Below are 22,197 nucleotides of genomic sequence, written 5' to 3' on the forward strand. Positions count from 1 at the left end.
TAATTCTTCTTGAAATGTTTGGTAGAATTCCCCTGGGAAGCCATCTGGCCCTGGGCTTTTGTGTTTTGGGAGATTTTTGATGACTGCTTCTATTTCCTTAGTGGTTATAGGTCTGTTCAGGTTTTCTATTTCTTCCTGGTTCAGTTTTGGTAGTTTATATGTCTCTAGGAATGCATCCATTATTTCCGGGTTATCTAATTTGCTGGCATAGAGTTGCTCATAATATGTTCTTATAATTGTTTGTATTTCTTTGGTGTTGGTTGTGATTTCTCCTCTTTCATTCATGATTTTGTTGATTTGGGTCATTTCTCTTTTCTTTTTGATAAGTCTGGCCAGGGGCTTATCAATCTTGTTAATTCTTTCAAAGAACCAGCTCCTAGTTTCGTTGATCTGTTCTACTGTTCTTTTGGTTTCTATTTCATTGATTTCTGCTCTGATCTTTATTATTTCTCTTCTCCTGCTGGGTTTAGGCTTTATTTGCTGTTCTTTCTCCAGCTCCTTTAGGTGTAGGGTTAGGTTGTGTACTTGAGACCTTTCTTGTTTCTTGAGAAAGGCTTGTATTGCTATATACTTTCCTCTTAGGACTGCCTTTGCTGTATCCCAAAGATTTTGAATAGTTGTGTTTTCATTTTCATTGGTTTCCATGAATTTTTTTAATTCTTCTTTAATTTCCTGGTTGACCCATTCATTCTTCAGTAGGATGCTCTTTAGCCTCCATGTATTTGAGTTCTTTCCGACTTTCCTCTTGTGATTGAGTTCTAGTTTCAAAGCATTGTGGTCTGAAAATAGGCAGGGGATGATCCCAATCTTCTGGTACCGGTTGAGACCTGATTTATGACCTAGGATGTGATCTATTCTGGAGAATGTTCCATGGGCACTAGAGAAGAATGTGTATTCCGTTGCTTTGGGATGGAATGTTCTGAATATGTCTGTGAAGTCCATTTGGTCCAGTGTGTCATTTAAAGTCTTTATTTCCTTGTTGATCTTTTGCTTAGACGATCTGTCCATTTCAGTGAGGGGGGTGTTAAAGTCCCCCACTATTATTGTATTGTTGTCGATGTGTTTCTTTGCTTTTGTTATTAATTGCCTTATATAATTGGCTGCTCCCATGTTAGGGGCATAGATATTTACAATTGTTAGATCTTCTTGTTGGATAGACCCTTTAAGTATGATATAGTGTCCTTTCTCATCTCTTATTACAGTCTTTGGTTTAAAATCTAATTTGTCTGATATAAGGATTGCCACCCCAGCTTTCTTTTGGTGCCCATTAGCATGGTAAATGGTTTTCCACCCCCTCACTTTCAATCTGGGGGTGTCTTTGGGTCTAAAATGAGTCTCTTGCAGACAGCATATCGATGGGTCTTGTTTTTTAATCCAATCTGATAGCCTGTGTCTTTTGATTGGGGCATTTAGCCCATTTACATTCAGGGTAACTATTGAAAGATAGGAATTCAGTGCCATTGTATTGCCTGTAAAGTGACTGTTACTGTATATTGTTTGTGTTCCTTTCTGGTCTATGTTGCTTTTAGGCTCTCTCTTTGCTTAGAGGACTCCTTTCAATATTTGTTGTAGGGCTGGTTTCGTGTTTGCAAATTCCTTTAGTTTTTGTTTGTCCTGGAAGCTTTTTATCTCTCCTTCAATTTTCAATGACAGCCTAGCTGGATATAGTATTCTTGGCTGCATATTTTTCTCATTTAGTGCTCTGAATATGTCCTGCCAGTCCTTTCTGGCCTGCCAGGTCTCTGTGGATAAGTCTGTTGCCAATCTAATGTTTCCACCATTGTAGGTTACATATCTCTTCTCCCGAGCTGCTTTCAGGATTTTCTCTTTGTCTCTGAGACTCGTAAGTTTTACTATTAGATGTCGGGGTGTTGACCTATTTTTATTGATTTTGAGAGGGGTTCTCTGTGCTTCCTGGATTTTGATGCCTGTTTCCTTCCCCAAATTAGGGAAGTTCTCTGCTATAATTTGCTCCATTATACCTTCTGCCCCTCTCTCTCTTTCTTCTTCTTCTGGGATCCCAATTATTCTAATGTTGTTTCGTCTTATGGTATCGTTTATCTCTCGAATTCTGCCCTCGTGATCCAGTAGTTGTTTATCTCTCTTTTTCTCAGCTTCTTTATTTTCCATCATTTGGTCTTCTATCTCACTGATTCTTTCTTCTGCCTCATTTGTCCTAGCAGTTAGCGCCCCCATATTTGATTGCACCTCATTGATAGCCTTTTTGATTTCTACTTGGTTAGATTTTAGTTCTTTTACTTCTCCAGAAAGGGTTTCTCTAATAACTTCCATGTTTTTTTCAAGCCCAGCTAGTATCTTTAAAGTGATGATTCTGAACTCTAGATCTGACATCGTACTAATGTCCGTATTGAGTAGGTCCCTGGCAGTCAGTACTACCTCTTGTTCTTTTTGTTGAGGTGATTTTTTCCGTCTTGTCATTTTGTGCAGAGGAGAATAGATTAATGAGAGAACAAAATGCTAGCAGGGTAACAACGTCCCCAGAAAATATACTCTAAACAAATCAGAAAAGACCTGAAGCAGTGGGAAAAGAAAGGGAAAGAGAGAAAAAAGAAAAGGAAAGAAAAAAGGAAAAAAGAAAAAGATAAAGATAAAGATAAAAACAAACAAAAGCAGAACAAAACAAAACAAAACAAAAACAGAATGTGATCAAATATGATCAGGCTGGATTATAGATCAGTGCCACACACTAGATTTTGGGTGTATTTTGGTCTGTTAAAAGAAAGTCCCTCCCAAAATTTTAAAGAAAGAAAAACTTATATATGTACAAAAATAAGGGTTGATATGATGAAGGGATGGAATATGACTGTAAAGATGGAAATTATAAAAAATTTTAAAAAAGGATTTGATAAGTTGTTTGAAAAAAGAAAGAAGAGGATTAAAAAAAAAAAAAGGGAGAGAATGTGATCAGGCAGGGGAGTAGAAAAAAACCATACACTAGAGATTTAGAGTATATTTTGATCTGTTAGAAGAAACTATCTCAAGATTTTAAAGAGAGAACAACTTATATATATATATGCCAAAAATATGGGTAACTACTATGAAGGGATAGAATATGACTTTAAAAATGAAAAATAAAAATGTTTTTTTTTAAAAAAGGGATTGATAAGATGTTGGTTGAAAAAGGGAAAAAAAAAATTCAAAAAAAAAGAAAAAAGGAAAAAAGAAAAAAAGACAGTTAAAAAAAATAATTAACTTTGAAAGACTAAAGAATCATGGTAAAAAAGCCATGAATTCTATGTGCAGTATTCCCCTAGCGCTGGAGTTCTGCCGTTCTCATTGATCGGTAAGCTTGGTCTTGGCTGGCTGTTCTCGCTGATGTTCTGGGGGAGGGGCCTGTTTCCGTGGTTCCCAAATGTCTTTGCCGGAGGCAAAATTGCCCCGCCCTTGCCGGTCCGCGCTAAGTAATCTGCTCGGGTTTGCTCTCCGGAGCTTTTGTTCCCTGCAAGCTTTCCGTACAGCTTTGGAGGCGGAGAGTGAAAATGGCGGCCTCCCAGTCTCCGCCCCGGAAGAGCCGAGAACTCGGGGTCCCGCTCCTCAGCGAGCCCCCAGAGAAAAGCAGTCAGTCACTCCCGTCTCCCCGGTCTCCGGCCACACTCCGCGCTCACCCGGCCTGTGACCCCGCCTTTCTATCTGGCACCCGACCCGGGTGGAGTCTCCAAACCCAGCAGATCCCCGCGGTGCGCTCCCGCACCTCTCCTCCCGGGGGAAGAAGGTGAGTCTCCCCGGATCTGCCGCTTGTTGGGTCCCTGCTGGAGGAGCAGTGGCCCGACTGTGCCGCGGATCACGGTTTATAGCAACCCCGAGCTGAGAGCCCGCGCCTGGGCTCCGTCTCTGCAGCCGGCTTCCCCGCTCCGATACCTGGGAGCTCTGCCGCACTCAGGCACCCCCGGTCATTCTGTGACCCCGAGGGTCCTGAGACCACACTGTCCCGCGAGGGTTCCACCCCCCACTTCGCCACCAGAGTGACGTCCCTCAGCGGAGCAGACTTCTAAAAGTTCCGATTTTGTGCTCCGTGGCTCTATCACTTGCCAGAAGCGGCCGACGGAGGCCCCTCCCCCGCCGTCTATCCTCCCGAATATCGCCTCGGATTCACTTCTCCGCACGTCCTACCTTCCAGAAAGTGGTCGCTTTTCTGTTCAGAGAGTTGTTGCTATTCTTTTCTTCGATCTCCTGTTGAGTTTGTAGGTGTTCAGAATGGTTTGATCCCTATCCAGCTGAATTCCTGAGAGGAGACGAAATCCAGGGCTCCTACTCCTCCGCCATCTTGCTCCGCCCCCAGATAGTATTTCTTTCAAAACAAGCTTCATGGTAGCAGAATTATAGAGAAGCATTTCAGATAGTGGGCTCTGGACTGCAATCCCATGGTTCAAATCCCAGGTCCACAATTTATTAGCTGTGTGCCATTGAGAACTTTACTACAACTCTCTATGCTTCAGTTTTTTTTTCTTTCATTTATTAAACAGAGCTAATAATAGTACCTACTCTGTAGGGCTGTTTGGAGGAATTAATTTGAAGAAGTTAAACTATATGATTAATAGGAATCACTCAATAAACATTAGCTGTTGTTATTAAATGGAGAAATGGTGTTTAAACAGGACCCCTTATAGCCAATTAGAGTGTCCCCCATCCTCCTCCTCATCCTTCATCATCTTTTACTTAAGGTGAGGACTGAGTCTGCATTTGTTGCACTAAAAATACTTATTGACTGAGAATGCCTGTAGCCAATGCTTATGCATATTTCTGGGTATGATTAATTATTAAGCATAATACCAGTGTGAAATTGTTGCTTCATCTTGTCTACATTCTGAGGACAGGGAACAATTTCTTTCTCTGGAAAGACCACAAACCACTCCCATCAGGTGAGATTCTCAGGGATACACAGCCACATTTTCATTGGGAAGGCTAAGAGGGTTTGGGAAAATAAATACATAATTCATTTTTATGTCCCTGGTTACTCATTCATTAAATGGTGCCTCTGGACATCAGAACGAATTGCAACATGAAAGTTATGAATTGGGATATAGGCAGATGTTTATTTAAATAATAATTAATTTGACTGGATTTAAGATGGTTTCACCAGGCATTTATGAAGGCCTCCTACACTCATGGTTCGTAAAATGAGCAGACACTGGAATCACCTGGGTAGCTTGATACAAATTCAGATGTACTGACTCTAAGTCCCAGTATCTGATTCAGCTAGTCTGGGGTGGAGTCCCCAAATCCACATTTTTAACAAATCCTTAAGTGACTCTTGTGTAGGCTGCCTCGAGACCCATGCTGAAAAATAATACCCTAGAGGGATACCCAACACTCTTGGGTCCCTCTGCAGACTAGTGCTAGCTTCCTTTCTTCCCTGGTATTTTTCCAGGATTCCTGACAAGGGATGAATTAAGTTCTCCCCAGGACACTTCTCTGGGACAGGTACCTGAATGCCTGTGCTGGGAGAGCCGGGCTGTGAGGTTGTGGAATATTTCCAGCTGGTATGCCGCGGTTTGACTGAAGCAACGGAGAGGGTCAATTCATCAAAGTGTCCAGTCCCTACTTCAAGAAGAGCACATTCTATCTGGAATATCTGAACCCTCCCTAGGGTGCAGGAGACAGGGAGGGAGGCTGTGTTAGACCTCCCTAACTCCCATCTCAGAAGAGGGCTACACTTGGGGCAATGAACATGATTAGTATTGATCTTCCTTTGGGGCAGAATATTTCTACCAACCAGCTCGCTTCCTTTCAGATTTAAAAAAGGAGGAGACACAAAGGCCGAAAGCAGTTTTGATTCTCTTTATACAATATAGAGCTACACCTCAGGTTCAGAAACTATTTCATACTGATCCCACATACCAGTTTCGCCAGACAGATACAGTCACCAGGTACAATAACCTCTGTTGAATGTGTTTGTTACAAATGAGTACCCTAACAGTACCTAACACAATGTAACAGTAGCCAGGACAGGCTCTTTGCAGCAAGAGTAGGGACCAAGGCTCTACTTGGGGTTTTCTACATAAACACACATCAAAAATAGAGATTCAGTCCATCCTTAATTTGGGACCTTGAAAACAAACAAACCAAAAATTCATTTGCAAAAATTAATAAAATAGTAAGAACACTAGTTTTTGGAGCTACTGATGGGTAAAATGTGAGATGAGGTAGAATAGAACTGACTGACTAGAATTTATCTTGTATCACGGAGAAGTGATGTCTAGAACTAGTAAAAGGCCAATTCAGAATTTTGGGGTTGTAGTTTTAAAGACTCAAAGAGATTGTTGGAAACTAACTTGTTAATCACGTGAAGAGAGAGGGAGAGGGCAATATTTACGTTCATTTTATTATGAGCTATGCTTAATAATAACCAATCACAAAGGATGTATTAAATAAAGCATTAATAAAAGACAGTCAAATCTGACTTAGAATCCTGGGTCTACTCTTTACACTGACTTTGGGGATCTAAACCTCAATTCCTTGATCTATAAAATGGAGACAATACATATTCTTAATAATTATTGGTGATATTTCTTAAATTTTATATGCACCACCAATGGTCCTGGAGATGGTGGTAGGATAGAAATTTTTTTAAATGTTGTTTAATCAAAAATGTATTAGACTATATAACCCAGCAGTTCTGCTCCTGGGTATATTATCCAAGAAACATAGGTCCACACAGAAACTTGTGCATGAATGTTCATAGTACCATTACTCTTAACAGTCAAAAAGTGAACACAACTCAAATGTCCATCAGTGGATTAAAGGATAAACCAATGGTGGTAGATCCATATAATGAAATACTATTCAGCCATGAAAAGGGATGAAGTATTGATAGATGCTACAATGTAGATAAGCCTCAAAAACATGATGCTCAGTGAAACAAGCCAGATACAAAAGATCACATATTGTATTATTCCTTTCATATGAAATATACAGAATTGGTCAGTTCATAGAGATGGAAAGTGGGTTAGAGGTTACCCAGGGAATGGGGGAAGGGGGAAATTACTTAATAGCTACACAGTGTTCTTTTAGGGGAATGACGATGTTTTTAAATCTAGGTACGGGTGGTGGTTGCACAACATTGTGAATGCGCTAAATACCACTGAATTGTGCACATTAAAAAGGTTAATTGCATGTTATGTGAATTTCACCTCAATAAAAGAAAAGTGTATTAAAAATGGGTTATTGTTTAGATTGAGGCTATAGTTGGTAATTGTTTTTTAATGAGTCAATTTGAGGAAAAATATCAAGGAAATAATAATTAATGTGGTATGTGTAGCTGACAAAAAAATATAAAGGTGACACTTCATTGATTCACTTTTAGGAAACTAAAATTCATTCCCTTCCTAATAGGCAGGGTGAAGTGCATCTGAAGAAAAGGAATGGGCAGGTACCCCCTTAGTCTATGACACAGTGAGTGGAAACAACGAAAGGCCCTTCATTGATGGAGTTCCAGCAAGCACAGAAGACCAGGTGCCTATCCAGCTGGGAGAGCAAGGGAGTGGGTCTCAGGGTGTCTGCCGAAAGCTACAGCTAAACACCAGTGCCTTAACCCTAAGTGGAGACAGTGAGACTCTGCCACTAATTAGCTGGATGACCTTGGGCAAGTTCCCTCAGAATGCAGATCTTACATCCTTCAGCTGATGAGTGCTCTGCAATCCTTCTCTATGGATGATCACCACCCTGGGTCGGCTTTCTCCTTGGCAATGCCACTGTTGCAGTGATAATTTGCATATATTATCCCATTTATTGCTATGACAATCACATGAGGGGAGGGCTGTCTGATCCCTGTGATAGTGTGATTTGTAATAAGAAATACATATTTGGTCTTCGTACATATTTCTGGCACAGAGCTCCTAAAGCCCTTGGAATTTCCTAAGTGATGAAAGGACAAAGGTGTCTCCTGTTATGCTAATGAGGTGACTTCTGGACTCCACCTGAAGATGAGGGCTGGTTGTAAGAAGAACTAACCTTGTGATTAGAGGATTGGAACTTTCAGTCCCCCCAATCCTTGGGGAGGGGGGAGTGGCTGGAGATTGAGTTCAGTCACCAATGGCCAAGGATTTAATCAATCATGCCTATGCAACAAAGCCTCCGTAAAAAAACCCAAAAGGACCAGGTTGGGTTACTGAACCCAAGGAGGGGTCACAGTCTGAGTCTGAAACCAGGAGGGAATAATGTGTGGGACTGAGCCCTTCACCTGTGGGATCTGATGCTGTCTACAGGTAAATGGTGTCAGGACTGAGTTGAATTGTAGGACACCCTGCTAGAGTTGGAGAACTGCTTGGTGTGAAAACCCTTCCCGACCACATCAAAATCCTGTGCAGAACTTTAATCCCCTTTTGGCTTAATCCCCTTAAAACTGAGGTGCAGAGAGATTCCATGATATATCAAAAGTAGTAGGTAGAGGTAGAACTCACAGGTAGGTCTGCCCGTTTTTAACCATGGCAACATGGCAAAGGGGCCATAAGCCCTCTTTACTGACGTTCACAGATTCTTCCTCTTCCTCTTTTCTCTGACTCCTGGGTTCCAGTCAGATCATTTCCCAGTCAACACTGTAATGGGAGTTGGGACACCCCCGGGCTAGATAACCACTAAGGTCCCTCTAAGCCCTGAAATTATCATGATTACTTTTCACCTTTGTACTCCAATATGCAGTGAACATTCCACTGAGGAACAGATATGCTAAACTCAGTGAGGTCTTTTAGAAGGAAATTACAATCTGGTCTGAAATCAGAAATGCACTTATGTTCATATTTCCTTCCCAGCAGCATGCAGACATATCATTTCAAATATTTTAGCACTGGATAGATTAGACATAAAACAAAAGATGGGTTTCTAACCCGGGCTGCAACACTATTTTTGCTTAATGTTTCTGGCCACGTCAAGTAGAACGTTCTCATAAAGTGCAATGTATACATTAGCTGGGGAGTATAAATCATCCATAATTATAATATCCTTCACCCTGAGAGGCCTTTAGTGTTTCCTTTATAAAAGTTACACAGTTGAGACCTGCACCTGGCTAATAGATCGGCCCTCCCTGAAAACACAATTATGCCACATGCAGAGCTGGGAAGTAGTTTTACATACCTGCTGTCCCTGGGGGTCACACACAACGGCTTCCCACTATGGTCTTAACCGCTGGCTGCCTGGAAGCTCTGTGTTGGAGAGGATGCTGGGGACGGCAGGGCCTGCCCAGACTGGCATGGAGTCAGGCCCGCAAAGGGCCTCTCAGAGAAAGACCTCTCAGAGAAAGACCTGCTGGCCACAGGGCACCCCAAGGAGCCTGTGAACTGCAGTCATACAGAAGTCCTGGGTCCTTGGGGTTGGAGCATCTTTGGGGGAAGGGCTGGGGATGCTGCTGACTCAGAACCTCTCCTTCAAAGGATGGGCTAGGTGCCAGGCACTGTGCTAGGTGCTGGGCATGCAAAGGATATGGGGATGGGTGGGGGGCCAGAGGAGCTCGATGTCAATGTGCTGAATGTGTGGTGAGGGATACCATGAGAAAACACAGTGTCACGCAACACGGAGGGCTTGCTGCAGCAGACACTGGGACGGAGTGCGGCCACAGCGGCCACTCGCCTGGGCCTCCCGTTCAGAGGGGTGTTGAATGGGAACCACTGGCCTTGTGCTCAAGCAGAGCTTTGGCATAGCGTTGCAGAGCCTGTAACCGTGGAAATGAATTAAAAGTGCTACTTTATCAGATTTAAATAGGTGGTCAGAGAACAGTTTCTGAAACTCTGTTTTTTTGCATTTCTTTATTTTTAAATAACCCACAAATTTTCCACCATGATTCTCCTGCCAGGTGGCAGGGGAGCCCTCTTTCCATTCCTCACCTGGCAATGGCTGCTGGCTGTCACCTTCTTTCTAACTTGGTATATTACTCCACAGAAAAAGGTCTAACTTTCCGGCATCCTTGCAGCTAGGTTTGATCATGTGGCTCAATTCCATATTTTGAGATATTAGCGGGAGTTTCCTAGTACAGTTTTGACAGTGAACACTACGGAGCCACATAAAGGGGAAATCTGGACACAGAAGCAGACACACGGGCAGGGAGAACGCTATGTGAATTTGGAGGCAGAGACTGGAATAATGCATCTACATGTTAGGAACGCCCAGGATTGCCCACATCCCCAGAAGCCATGAGAGAGGCATGGGACAGATTCTCCTTCAGAGCCTCTGGGAAGAACCAGCCCTACGCAAACACTGATCTCAGACTTCTGGCCTCCAGAACTTTGAGAGAATAAATGTCTGTTCTGGAAGCCTGTGGTCTTTGTTTCTGGGACTGTGTTATGGCTGCCTAGCAGATTCACGCTCTGAGGTTCTGAGTGTCCAGTTTCATGTCTTTTTGTTAACAGAGAAGCTTAGCAAGTGTCACAAAGGTGTAAAGACTGAGGTGTTCTCCTTCAGGTAACCTTAGGTATAGTGAAGAGAACAGAAGAGGAAATTGCCTTCTCATGTTGAGTCTTAGGGTGCGTGTTTGGCCAGCACTGGGTCTCGCATCTTCTTGTTATCTCTTCATGCCTCCCGCCTCCACTTTAGGAAACACTATTGTTTTGGAATGAGCACTGAACTCTGGGGAAAAATTCCTGAGTAAAAGCTAAACATTTCCTGTTACTTTGGGGGCGGGGGTGAAGTTGAAAAAGTCACATCCTCTCTTTGCTCTTAAAAAGATGCTCTGTTCCCAACTCCCAAAATTATTCTGAAAGTTTGGAGAAGTTGCATGAACTGCAAATGTGGATTATCATCTCATCAGACTTCTCTTAGTATTCTTCTTTTCCCATGTTCTGCTTGAGTCTGCTTTTTCTCTTTCCTGGCGTGATAGCAGAACCCCACTGGTACGCCAGATCTGCACGCCCCCAAGGTTTCAAGCTGCCCCAGGTGTGGTCTCCGTGCACTGTATTTTCTCTTTGGAGACTCATGACCCCCAGAGGCAAGACTAATGAACAGAAGGTAAAGAAACCAAACAAACAACATCTTTGCTTTGAAGAGAGATCTGTCTGAGGAGCACTATGAGAAATCTGGAAATGCCTCATGGAGTTTGCTAAGCAAACAAAAACCAAATCCTGCCCAAACATAATTAGCAAAGGCACCAAGGTAAAGGCAAAGGCAGATGATCACATGGGGTGGTCAGGGCAGAGGGCCTCAATTGCATTCCTTGCTTTGGACAGGAAGAAAGCGGTTAGCTACAGACAATGAGGGAAGGGCTAGACTTGGGGGAAAATAACACAGATAAGAGTAAAACCAGCAACAGTCCTTGTAACATCTCCTAGTTACCCAGCACGTGGTTGGCCAGGCACAGAGCTCTCTACTGCTCCCCTGTCCCCACTACATGATTCCTCACTCCATTTTGCAGAAGAGAGGATGAGCTTGAGAGATTATGTGTCCCGTGCGAAGCCACTCAGCTTCTAGGTGTCAGGGCCTGAACACAGCCCATGTGTGCTGGCTCCTAACCCATCATGCAGGTTGAACACCTTCAGTGAGTACGGTAGACAGATTGCTGCCCCAAAGATGCCTACATCCTGACCCCTGGAACTTGCAAATATGTCACCTTACATGGCAAAGGAAACTTTCAGATGTGATTAAGTAAATTAAAGATCTGAAGATGGAAGATTATACTGGATTATTCAGGTGGGCCCAACGTAGTCACAGATATCCTTACCAGAGGGAGGCAGGAGGACCAGAGAAGAAGGTGCGTTGACCAAACCAGGGGTCAGATCAGAGATTTCAAGATGCTATGCTGCTGGCTTTGAGGATGGAGGAAGGGGCCATGAGCCAAGTAATGGCGGGGTGGGGAGGGGGGCGGCGCTCTAGACACTGGAAAAGGCAGGAAATCAGATTCTCCCTAAGAGTCTTCCGAAGAATTACAGCCCTGCCAATATCTTAATTTTACCCCAGTAAGAGCCATTTTGGACTTATGGCCTCCAGAGCTGTAAGAAAATGCATTTGTGTTGTTTTAAATTACCACTGAATTGGGCGCCTGGGTGGCTCAGTCGTTAAGCGTCTGCCTTCGGCTCAGGTCATGATCCCAGGGTCCTGGGATCGAGCCCCGCATCGGGCTCCCTGCTCTGCCGGGAGCCTGCTTCTCCCTCTCCCACTCCCCCTGCTTGTGTTCCCTCTCTCTCTGTGTCTCTCTCTGTCAAATAAATAAATAAGATCTTTAAAAAAAATAAAAAATAAATTACCACTGAATTTGTGGTGATTTGTTATAGCTGTAGTAAGAAGAAACTACTACAGAAAGGGAGGTCTGAGCTTGTTCAGAAGCAGAGGAATGGAGCCGACAGCAGCCACATTTGTGAGTGCTCAGCCTGCTCCTAGAACTGTTCAGAATTCTTTACATGTGTGAACTCACTCCATCCATGAGGTTGGAACGTCAACCATCTTTCGTAGGTGAGTTAACTGGGGTATAGAGAAAAGATTGCACAGCGAATAAATGAGGTGGATAAGGACTTCAGACTAGGCATTCTGACCCTAGAACCTTGCCTTTTCATGCCCTCCACCCTAGTCTGACAACTGGAGGAACACTTTCTGGAAGAGGTGGGGTAGGATTCACTAACCCTTTTCAACTGTCATTAGTTGAAGGTGTGCTCGGCACCAGGCACTGGATAAGAATGCTCTGTGCTCTTTTTTTGTTCAAACATTTATTAACTTATTTTAGAGGGGGAAGGAGCAGCGAAAGTTTCAAGCAGACTCCCCGCTGAGCACGGAGCCCAACGTGAGGCTCAATCTCACCATGCCAAGATCATGACCTGAGCCAAAACCAAGAGTGGGACACTTAACCAACTGTGCCACCCAGATGCCCCACTCTGTGTTCTTAAAGGTGATTTGGGAGGCAAACTAGAATAATTATGTCACTCATAGGCTGCAACCTGGAAATACCATCAGAGAGGACTAGTAGACACAACTGGGGGAAAGTTTAGAAGAGGTCATGCCCCAGGGTCTTGGGGAATAAGCTTGAGGTTCCAGTGAAGGAAGGAGGGAGGGAGGGAGGGAGGGAGGGAGGGAGGGAGGGAGGGAGGGAGGAAGGAAGGAAGGAAGGAAGGAAGGAAGGAAGGAAGGAAGGAAGGAAGGAAGGAAGGAAAGCAGAGGGAAAAGCAGGTTAAAAGGCAGAATCCTAGAACAGCCAGGCACAGTCAAGCACAGTCAGGCTGGATGTATCAAGCTTGTCCTAGAGGGTCTTGTCCTGAAGTGGTAGAAAGATCCCTGAAAGGTTGGAGGTAGGAAGATAGAAGTGTCAGATCTTGGACAGTGCAGTGCTTGGTTAGAATGGCAGATAGGAGCTATAGAGCTGAGAGAAGTAGATTTTTATGGGTTGAAAGATGCCCTCCCCATCAGAGATACTGAAGTCCTAACCCACAGTACTTGTGAATGTGACTTTATTCAGAAAAAAAGTTCTTTGCAGATATACAAGTGAAGATGAGGTTATTAGGGTGGGTCCTAATCCAGTATGACTGGGTCCTTTTCTTATGAAAAGGGGAAGATTGGACAGACAGAAAGACACACACACACACACACACACACACACACACACAGGAAGAATGCCACATGAAGATGAAGATACAGACTGGAGTGATTCCCCTACATCTAAGAAACACCAAGGATGTCCAGCAAACCACCAGAGGCTAGGAAAGAGGCCCGGAACAGATTCGCCCTCCCAGCCCTGAGACACCTTGATCTTGGGACTTCTAGCTTCTTGATGGGGAGAGAGGAATGTCTGTTACTGAAGCCCCCAGTTTGTGGGACTTTGTTCTAGCAGCACTAGAACGCTGACGCATGGACACAGCAGTTCTCTTGAAGACAGCGTGGTGCAGAACCTCTCAACGTGAAGCCCACTGGGCACTGTGAACAGTGCAGGAGATAAACGGGAACCAGAAGCTCCAGGGCAGGAGATAAACTGGAACCAGAAGCTCCACACCGCTGACACATTGTTGCAGAGGAACGCTCTGTGCCCTGTAGGATGCTTAGCAGCAATTCTGGCTTCTATTCACTAGATGCCAGCAGCAACCCCACCTTCCCAACTTGCAACAGCCTAAAACATCTCCAGACATTGCCAAATACACACTGGGGAGCAAAAGCTAAGAGTCACAGGAATAGGGAGATGAGACAGAGATATTAAAATAACATCTTTATTTAGTTCTGCAAATACTTATGGATCATCAACTCTGACCTGGGTTCTGTGCAAGTGCTAAGAGTCTAAAGATGAAGAAAGAGCTGCCCCTAACCCTCAATGAGCTCCAGGTCCATTAGGACGGCTTGCAATTCATTGCAACATTTACCGCAAATATGACCGACAAAAACATAAAGAAAAGTTTCTGGAGATTAGAGTGTGGTTATGTAAGCTGACTTCATTTTTTTTATGCATACACTGTTGTTTCAAATTATTTCAAAATAAAGCCACATTTCTACTGGCCAGAGGCTATTTTCCCATAATTTTCTTCCAGCATTATTTATCCTGTTTTTTATGAGTTTTGAGGTTATTACCAAGTTTTCAACAATCATGAGGTTGTGCCTACGACATAATTGAATACAATTTTATTACCCCAGCAAACAGACATAAATATTTAATCCTTATGCTCTACCTGACAATATATATTTTGGGGGGCTAATAAATTGCTTTTGGGGGTTGCCCATAGGGTAGGTAACTTCTGCGGATTTGCTTTGACATTTTCTCCAATGTGCTATTAAGCACATCAACACCACTTGCAGTCCTAAGTGGGGCATTTCAAAGAAATGATAGAATAATGTGTTCCATCCAAGTTGAAGTAGCAGGTGGAGTATTGCTCACTGTTGCTGATTCTATGGGGCAGTTTGCCCGACAAGCAGAAGGCACAGGATTTCTCCAGAATGTCGCTGAGGAACCCTGCAGCCTGGCTCCCGACAAAGTTCATCTTGGAAGCATCAGTGTCATTTAGAGACAGCGTGTGGACACTGACTCCACTTCTAGGGAAAAGCAGATAGCCCTCAGCTATTAATAACCTGATGTGCAAACAGCATGTTTCTCAGGTGGGGGCTGGCTCCCTCTGCCTGCTGCAGATAGCAGCCCCATCCAGGGTGTGTGAACTCGCCTCGGGCATTTGCGAAACACTCTCCTAGTGTGGACGGTTCACCTGCTGTCTGCCTTTCTTCCCCTTTTGGGAGCGTTGGGGAGTGGTGTTCTTAAAGGAGGAAGAATCTGAATAAACAGAAAGTTCAATACGCTTGCGATCGGATTTGAAAGGGCAACCAGACAACTTCTCTTTTCTGGCTACAGTCACATCTGTTAGCTCGGAAGCAATGGCTAAGGAACAGTTGCTATTTAGCAAAAAAGGGATGAACAAATAGAGCTTGAACACCCTGCCCAAATGCAAAAATGCTAATGCTGCAAAATAGCCTTATTGGATTTTTTTTTTAACCGCACTGACTCCCAGGGAAGAAAGTTACACCAAGTTTATTAAGTAATTCAGTTTTGTACAACTTGAAGGAAGCCTCTAACTCTTTTACCATGCTAACAAGCACAGCGCCTCTGACAGACTGGCTGCCAGGGAAGTTCCATCCCTACTGTTTTTGTTTACCCAGCAAATTGTAGTTTTGTTGTCTGAGGGAATTGGGAACCAGGGAATTTGTAGGAAAGTGTAATAGAGAGAAACTTCACCAAACCCAGAACAAAACAATTCTTCTCTAACGAAATTAACCACTTGGACTCCATCCGTTTAAGTTGCCTGCAGAATGAGTGGCCTCCAGCGGGCAAGCTGGCCTTCCTAGCAGGTGCAAAGCAGAAGGTCCCTGAGAAGAGAGAAGCAAGGAGAACCTAGGGGGGTGAAAGAAGATGCTTCTCCAGACAGTAATCGGGTCTAAGATGGATGCATTTCATAAACTTACCACTCTAGCCTCACAGAGAACAAGGTTCAACAGCCGAAGTCCTGGAAATAATATTCTAGGACACACACATTTATGCATAATGCATGCAGTGTGTCAGGATGGTGCTTAAACATGCGTGCACGCATACACGGCTTTCATTTCGACTTTAAAAAATTACTGGGAAATAAAGGGATGAAGAAATGTGCACTATTTCTATAATGGAATATTATTCAGCCTTTAAAAAGAAGGCAATCCTGTTGCGTCCCCTGAGACTAATATAACACTCTATGTTCCCTAACTGGAATTAAATAAATTAAATTTAATTAAAATGAAAACTTAAGAAAATAAATAAAAAGAAGGTAATCCTGCCATTTGTAAACACAGATGAACCAGGAGGACATTAGGCTATGTGAAATAAGCCGGACACAGAAGGGCACATATGGTGTGATCCCACTTACACGAGGTGTCGCAAACATTCAAACTCAGGCACAGAACAAATAGTGGTTGCCAGGCGTTGAAGGGAGGGAGACGCGGGGAGTTGTTCAATGGGTAAAGTTTCAGTTATGCGAGATAAGTGAGTTCTAGAGTTCTGCCATACAACATTGCGCCTGTAATTAACAACAAACACTTAAAATTCTGCACTTAAAATTCTGTTAAGAGGGCAGATCTCATGTTAAGTGTTCTTATAAAAATAAAAAGTAGGGGAAAAAAAACCCAAAAGGCACAAGGAAACTTTTAGAGGGGATAGATATGTCCTTACCTTAAATATGGTGACACTATCATGAGTGAATACATATGTTCAAATGCATCATTCCATATGCATTAAATATGTCCAAGGTTTTTTTTCATATATCAATTATACCTCATTTAAGCCATTAAAAAAATTATGCAAGAAAGATCTGCACCGCTAGGTGGGGAGGAGGCCAATAAAGACATCCCACTTTCTGCCCTAAGCCCCCGAGGGCACTTTGTCCCTGTGCTGCCTTAGGTTGGGGCCTTTATAGGGTGTATTTTGTGAGAATGTGGTTGCTCCCTGACACTCAGACAGTGGATGAAGGGATGTGCCTCCAAATGGTCCTAGCCTCCTTGAATAACAAACACCTTCCATGCATGGCTCGGTCCAGAAGCTGCTCACTTCCAAGCTCCACTACCCTCTCCAAGCACTGAGCTCCATTAGTTCACAGTCCAACTGTTCGGGGTGCACCCTCTCTTTGCTTCTCTGGTTTAGCAGTACCCAAAAGCATGGCGCCTCTCTTCCTTCCTTTTCTTTCCCACGTTCTTCATCTCTCACCTGTGGTTGCTCTGCTGTCCTCAAAACCTTCTAAACGGCATCTCTTTATTTGTGCCTTAGCTAAAGATAACACCAGGGTATCTGAAGGAATGCCCCGAAAGACATTTCTAGAAGTTGATGGAAACTTCCCACCCGCTTTGGGGTGAGTCATTGTGGGGTCTCTTTCTGGAACTCACACGGACCTCACCTCTCCTCAGAGTGCTTCTCTCGCATCATGTATCATTCCACAGCATTCACTGACCACGAGATGTTAAGGAATTCAAAGACAAATAAGAAATGAGGGTAGACCTCAGCGATATTTTGAAGTTAGAATGGGATCATGTTATCCACCTGTGTTAGAATCGAGCCCCTTGCTCTGTAAGCACCAACCTCCTTACCCCAACCAATGCCTTGGCGCCTGGGCCTGCTGACCTCTCCAGATGCAGCAACCCTTCTCTCCCCTGAGCTCTCTTGGCTCCAGCCAAACTGGCCTCAATATTTCATGAAATGCTACATGAACCCTCTGGCACCCAGATATCGACATACGGCTTCCCTTCCATCGGAAAGCCTCCTTCTTCCCTTCTTTGGCAGAGGACATCCTTGTTCACCCATTTCATGACTGTTTCAAAATCACCTCCTCCAAGAAGTCCTCCTTGAACTCCTGGGCCAGGATCTTTCAACACAGACTCTCACAGACCCATTTCTCTTTTGTAAAAGCTGTCATCGTAGTTTGAAGTTATATATTAATCACGGTGATTCTTTTCTTTGTGTCCCTCTGCCCTGTTCCCCTGTAAACTCCATGCCAGTATGAAGTAGAATCTACATCTTTAATATCTGGCACACAGTAGGTGCTCTCAGCCAATGTCTGATGAAGGAAGCAGTGAATGAATGCAAAATAGTGTGCAATCTGCTGGGCAGGGCTGAAGCCTATATTTGGTGCTCATTCTTGCTACAGTACCCTGATAGCATGGTGGGCTCAGGGGTTCTTTTGCAGCCTGACTCGCATAGAAACCACTTCTCGGGTCTTCTCATTATGTCCAGGGAGGCTTCCCTCCGGATAATGCCAGAATTCCATTTGTTTGACAAACACAGAAATACCAACAGTCTTACCGTGAAATCTGTATTAACTAAGACTACTTTTCTACTATTGTAAGGGACATAATGCGAACAAGAAGCAGCAACGATACAGAAAACGGGCGTGACATGGAATTCCACAGATTGATTTCCAAAAATCGAGACATCAAGAACCACACAGAGCAGAGCAATTAATATCCCTAGTACTAAAAGCGCCACCTACCAAGTTGCAGTCTCTGGGTTGAGGATGACACCTGATTTTATGTAGACAGATATATGCTGACATTGAGTATGCAACTTTATATTTCCATATGTCAGGTAAAGTACAACCTTAAGCATATTCTGAATAATTCATTCAGGCAAAGGTCTGATAAACAGATGTCTGTAATGCGATAGTTCTGAAGGTGCCATTTTTCTGACATGAAAAAAATCCCTGCTTAAAAGCCAGATGGCAAATAAACCCCAGTTCATCACTTAGGCTCACACGGGGAATTCCAGCACATTTTTCATCAATTCCCACTCTATATTTAACACAGTAAATATAACAGTGAAGTATTATGTCTCTTCCTTCTCAATCCATCTCAACCATGAGTGTTAATCTCTACTGGGTTTGAGGCAGTGTTTACTCCAAATAAGCAAATGAGCTTCCATGTAACAAATTATCTCTTTGCAGAAACAACAGAAAATTCTGTAAGCTCAACTGTTTTAGTTTATTGGAGATTGCTAGAAACAGATTTTGCAAAAATGTCTATTTTTCCCCCGCAGCCTTTCACAGAATAATCGAGGAGTTGAGCATTCCATTACATAAACAAGAGCTTTCTCTGGATTTGCTTAAATAGATACGGACTTGCTGTTATCCTGGGTCAGGGATTACAGTCGAAGGGTCAGCCCATGCCAGGTGCCGTTTTGATGGCTTGGGCTCTGGTTACTGTCTTCTCTGGCTGCAGTAGAAATGTCCTGTTTAGTCTCTTGACTGCACCCCACCAGATGGGGCATTTCTAGGATGTAACTTCTCTTGACTTGCCATGTTGCTAAAATGTGCCCAGAGAGAGGGACGGACTTAGTGGTCGAGAAGTGATTTCCCTCCCACTGGATTAAAGACTGATCTTTCCTCCCTACCTTCCTTCTTCTCTCTCTCTCTTTTTTTTCCCCTTCTAGACACGTCTATCAAATACCTAGACACTGAGATGGGAGAAATGAATGAGACAGCCTAATGAGGAGACTGTCAATAGATCATTTACTATACAGGGAGGTGAGCACAACTTGGGAGCATACAGTGACCATGCTGAGAACATAACACCCAGCTTTATACGATACAGGAGGGTGGGAAGGATGCCAGGAAGTCTTCCTGGTTCTAATGAACCTTACTTAAACCTCTTAAATTGCATCCATGCAATAGGCAAATATTTCCCTCGCACCTATCATGTGCAAGGTGCTGGGGATGGAGCAGTGAACAAGACACTGTCTCATGCAGCTCACATGCTATCAAGGAAAGCAGAAATCAACAATAAAAAACACAAGGTTTTTTTGTTTTGTTTTGTTTTTTACCAACTGTACCGTATGCTATGAATGAAGAGGAGAGGATCTTAGAGCGGACACAGGATGCCCGTTTACACATGGACAGGAAAGGCATCATGGAGAAAGCAGTACTGATTCTGAGACCTGAAGAATGCACAGCACTGTTAGCCCGGTGAGGCAAAGAGAGGGGAGCATTCCAGGCAGAGGGAACAGTGTGTACCGTGATGCTTAGCATGTTGGTAGGACTGGAAGAGGGCCAAAGTGGCTCCAAATAATGAGTAAGAGGGAGGAGCACATGAGTGTGTAGAGATGCACAGGGGCCAGGCCATGCAAGGCATGCAGAGGAGTTCGCTTTCATTTCCACAGCAATGGGGAACCAATGATGAGTTTTAATATTGAGAGCAAGTAGTGACAACATGATCAGATTTGTGTTTGAAAAGATTCCTCTCCTTAAGGGGGACATGGGTAGAAAGGAGTCGTTATAGAAAGAGCCACAGAGGATTCTGTGGTGATTCTGGGGGAAGATGATGACATTTTGGACTAGGATATTGGTGAAGGAGCTGGACAGAAATAGACACGTTGAGTATATTTTTATAACGAGACATTTGAACCTGCTGAAACAAGAAATGAATTATCCACTGGTATGTTTCAATTCACTATAAAGGCTCGTTCTAACAACATCAACAGCAACAATAATAACAACAAAAGAGAAACTAACTCCTACCAACCTTCTGTGCACCGGGGACGTCTAATAATTGTATAAATATTAACTGACTGGATTTTCCACATAACCCTAATAAGTTGGTATGACGAGTATCCCTGTTTTATAAATAAGGAAATGGAAGCACAAAGGACTTAAATAACCTTTTCCAAGGTCACACCCAACTATTAAGGTTAAACATAACTCACATGCCTGGATCCTTTGAACAAGAGCAAAGAAACCTCCCCCATAGCTGGTATCATTTACTTACAAGATGCCAGGGCCCGCCTTCAGTTCCCTATTTCAGTTAAACGGTGGATATACCTCAAATATAGACGTATGTTGTAATTTATTCATATACAAGTGGAGCACCACCAGAGGGATTTAGGTGTTAGTAGCACAGAATGAAAGAACCCCGCAGTGCACTCCCATGTGCCAGGCAATTTGTAGATACCCTTCCACACAACACTCAGTGAGGCGTGTACTTTTACTCTCCCCACTCTACAGACGAGGGAAAGGAGGCTCACGGTGTTCAGTAAGTGTGCCCAAGTTCTTAGAGCCGGTCGGAGATGGAGCGGGGATTTACGACCAGGTATCTCTGCCTCCAAACAAACTCTACGCACCCAAGACCGAGCAAGCGGCAGACTCAGTGCCCCGGACAGGCCGACAAATGGCCACAAGCCGCTGTTGGAAGATTGAAAAAATGTAATGCTTCCAGGCTTGGTGACAATTCTGAACACAGAGGGAATCAGTTCCTGGGGCAGGAGAAAGTGCCTGCCGCCAAAGAGAAAAAGGAATGCAAGGAAACCCAAAAACATACACAGGACAGCACACATGTACACACACACACACACACACACACACACACACAGCTGAAAATCTCTTCCAGGAATCCTTGTTTTTTCTTTAATAGCCTATTTCTCTTCATGTTACTCTCATTGACATGAGCAATTTATATATACTGTGTAACTTTGATGGCAGAACCCCTGTTCGCTGTTTTCTTTGTGTCTGTACTTTGTTTTTCAGTTTGTTGCAATAAATCTTTAATATGGATTGAATTATGAGTTTTAAATAATTGATAGAGCTGATTCCAAATGCTTCCTACCGCAGACATATAACAAGCTGAAACTTTGGGGGCTACAGTGCAATCACTACCCTCACATTCTCCAACCTTTACCCTCACCTCTCTCCTGACCCCCAACATCCTCAATATGGTCAGTGATCACAGCTGGATACGGAGCTGGATGCCAATGGGTTGGTCATGGGTTCAAGCTACATAATAGGCTGTGAGCATTCTGGCATTGGCTTCAACCTCAATTATTATGTATGATTTGGCAATGAAGTGGCAGGTCATGAGCATGACATAGAATTTATTCATTCAATTCATTTTTATTGAATAGCTACTAAGTATCAGGCATGGAATAAGCATCGGAGAGACAACCCTGAGCAAAAGCAGACATGGTCCTTTGTCCCTGTGGAAGCTGTGGCTCAGCAGGGTTCCAGATACTTATTTAAAAAATCCCAACACCCAAATAAAATTGTAACTGTGCTAACTGCTATAAAGGGAGGGACAGGTGGTGCAGTGAGTACATACAACAAGGAGAGCCGAGTTGCTCAGACAGACACATAGGGCGGGAGGAGGTCTGAAAGGGCCCCAGGGAATCTGGGATACAGAACACAAGGGGCTGCAGATGGGAACCTGCAGGGCCAAGGAAGTCGTATGAGGGATTTGGTCATTTTCTTAAATGCAGTGGGAAGAAACATCACGTTTCAGTCCGTGCAGGGCCATGACCCAGTC

The 22,197-nt window shown here is 43.7% G+C and overlaps 1 protein-coding gene across 21 annotated transcripts in view; it reads right to left on the reverse strand.

The window, feature by feature from the left end:
- Nucleotides 1-22,197, reverse strand: part of RBFOX1 (RNA binding fox-1 homolog 1) — a 1,991,091-nt gene that overhangs the window by 676,464 nt on the left and 1,292,430 nt on the right. The gene's annotated exons all lie outside the window — the stretch shown is intronic.

The sequence above is a fragment of the Halichoerus grypus genome, chromosome 6 (genome assembly GCF_964656455.1).
Source record: "Halichoerus grypus chromosome 6, mHalGry1.hap1.1, whole genome shotgun sequence".
In the NCBI taxonomy this organism is placed as follows: Eukaryota; Metazoa; Chordata; class Mammalia; order Carnivora; family Phocidae; genus Halichoerus; species Halichoerus grypus.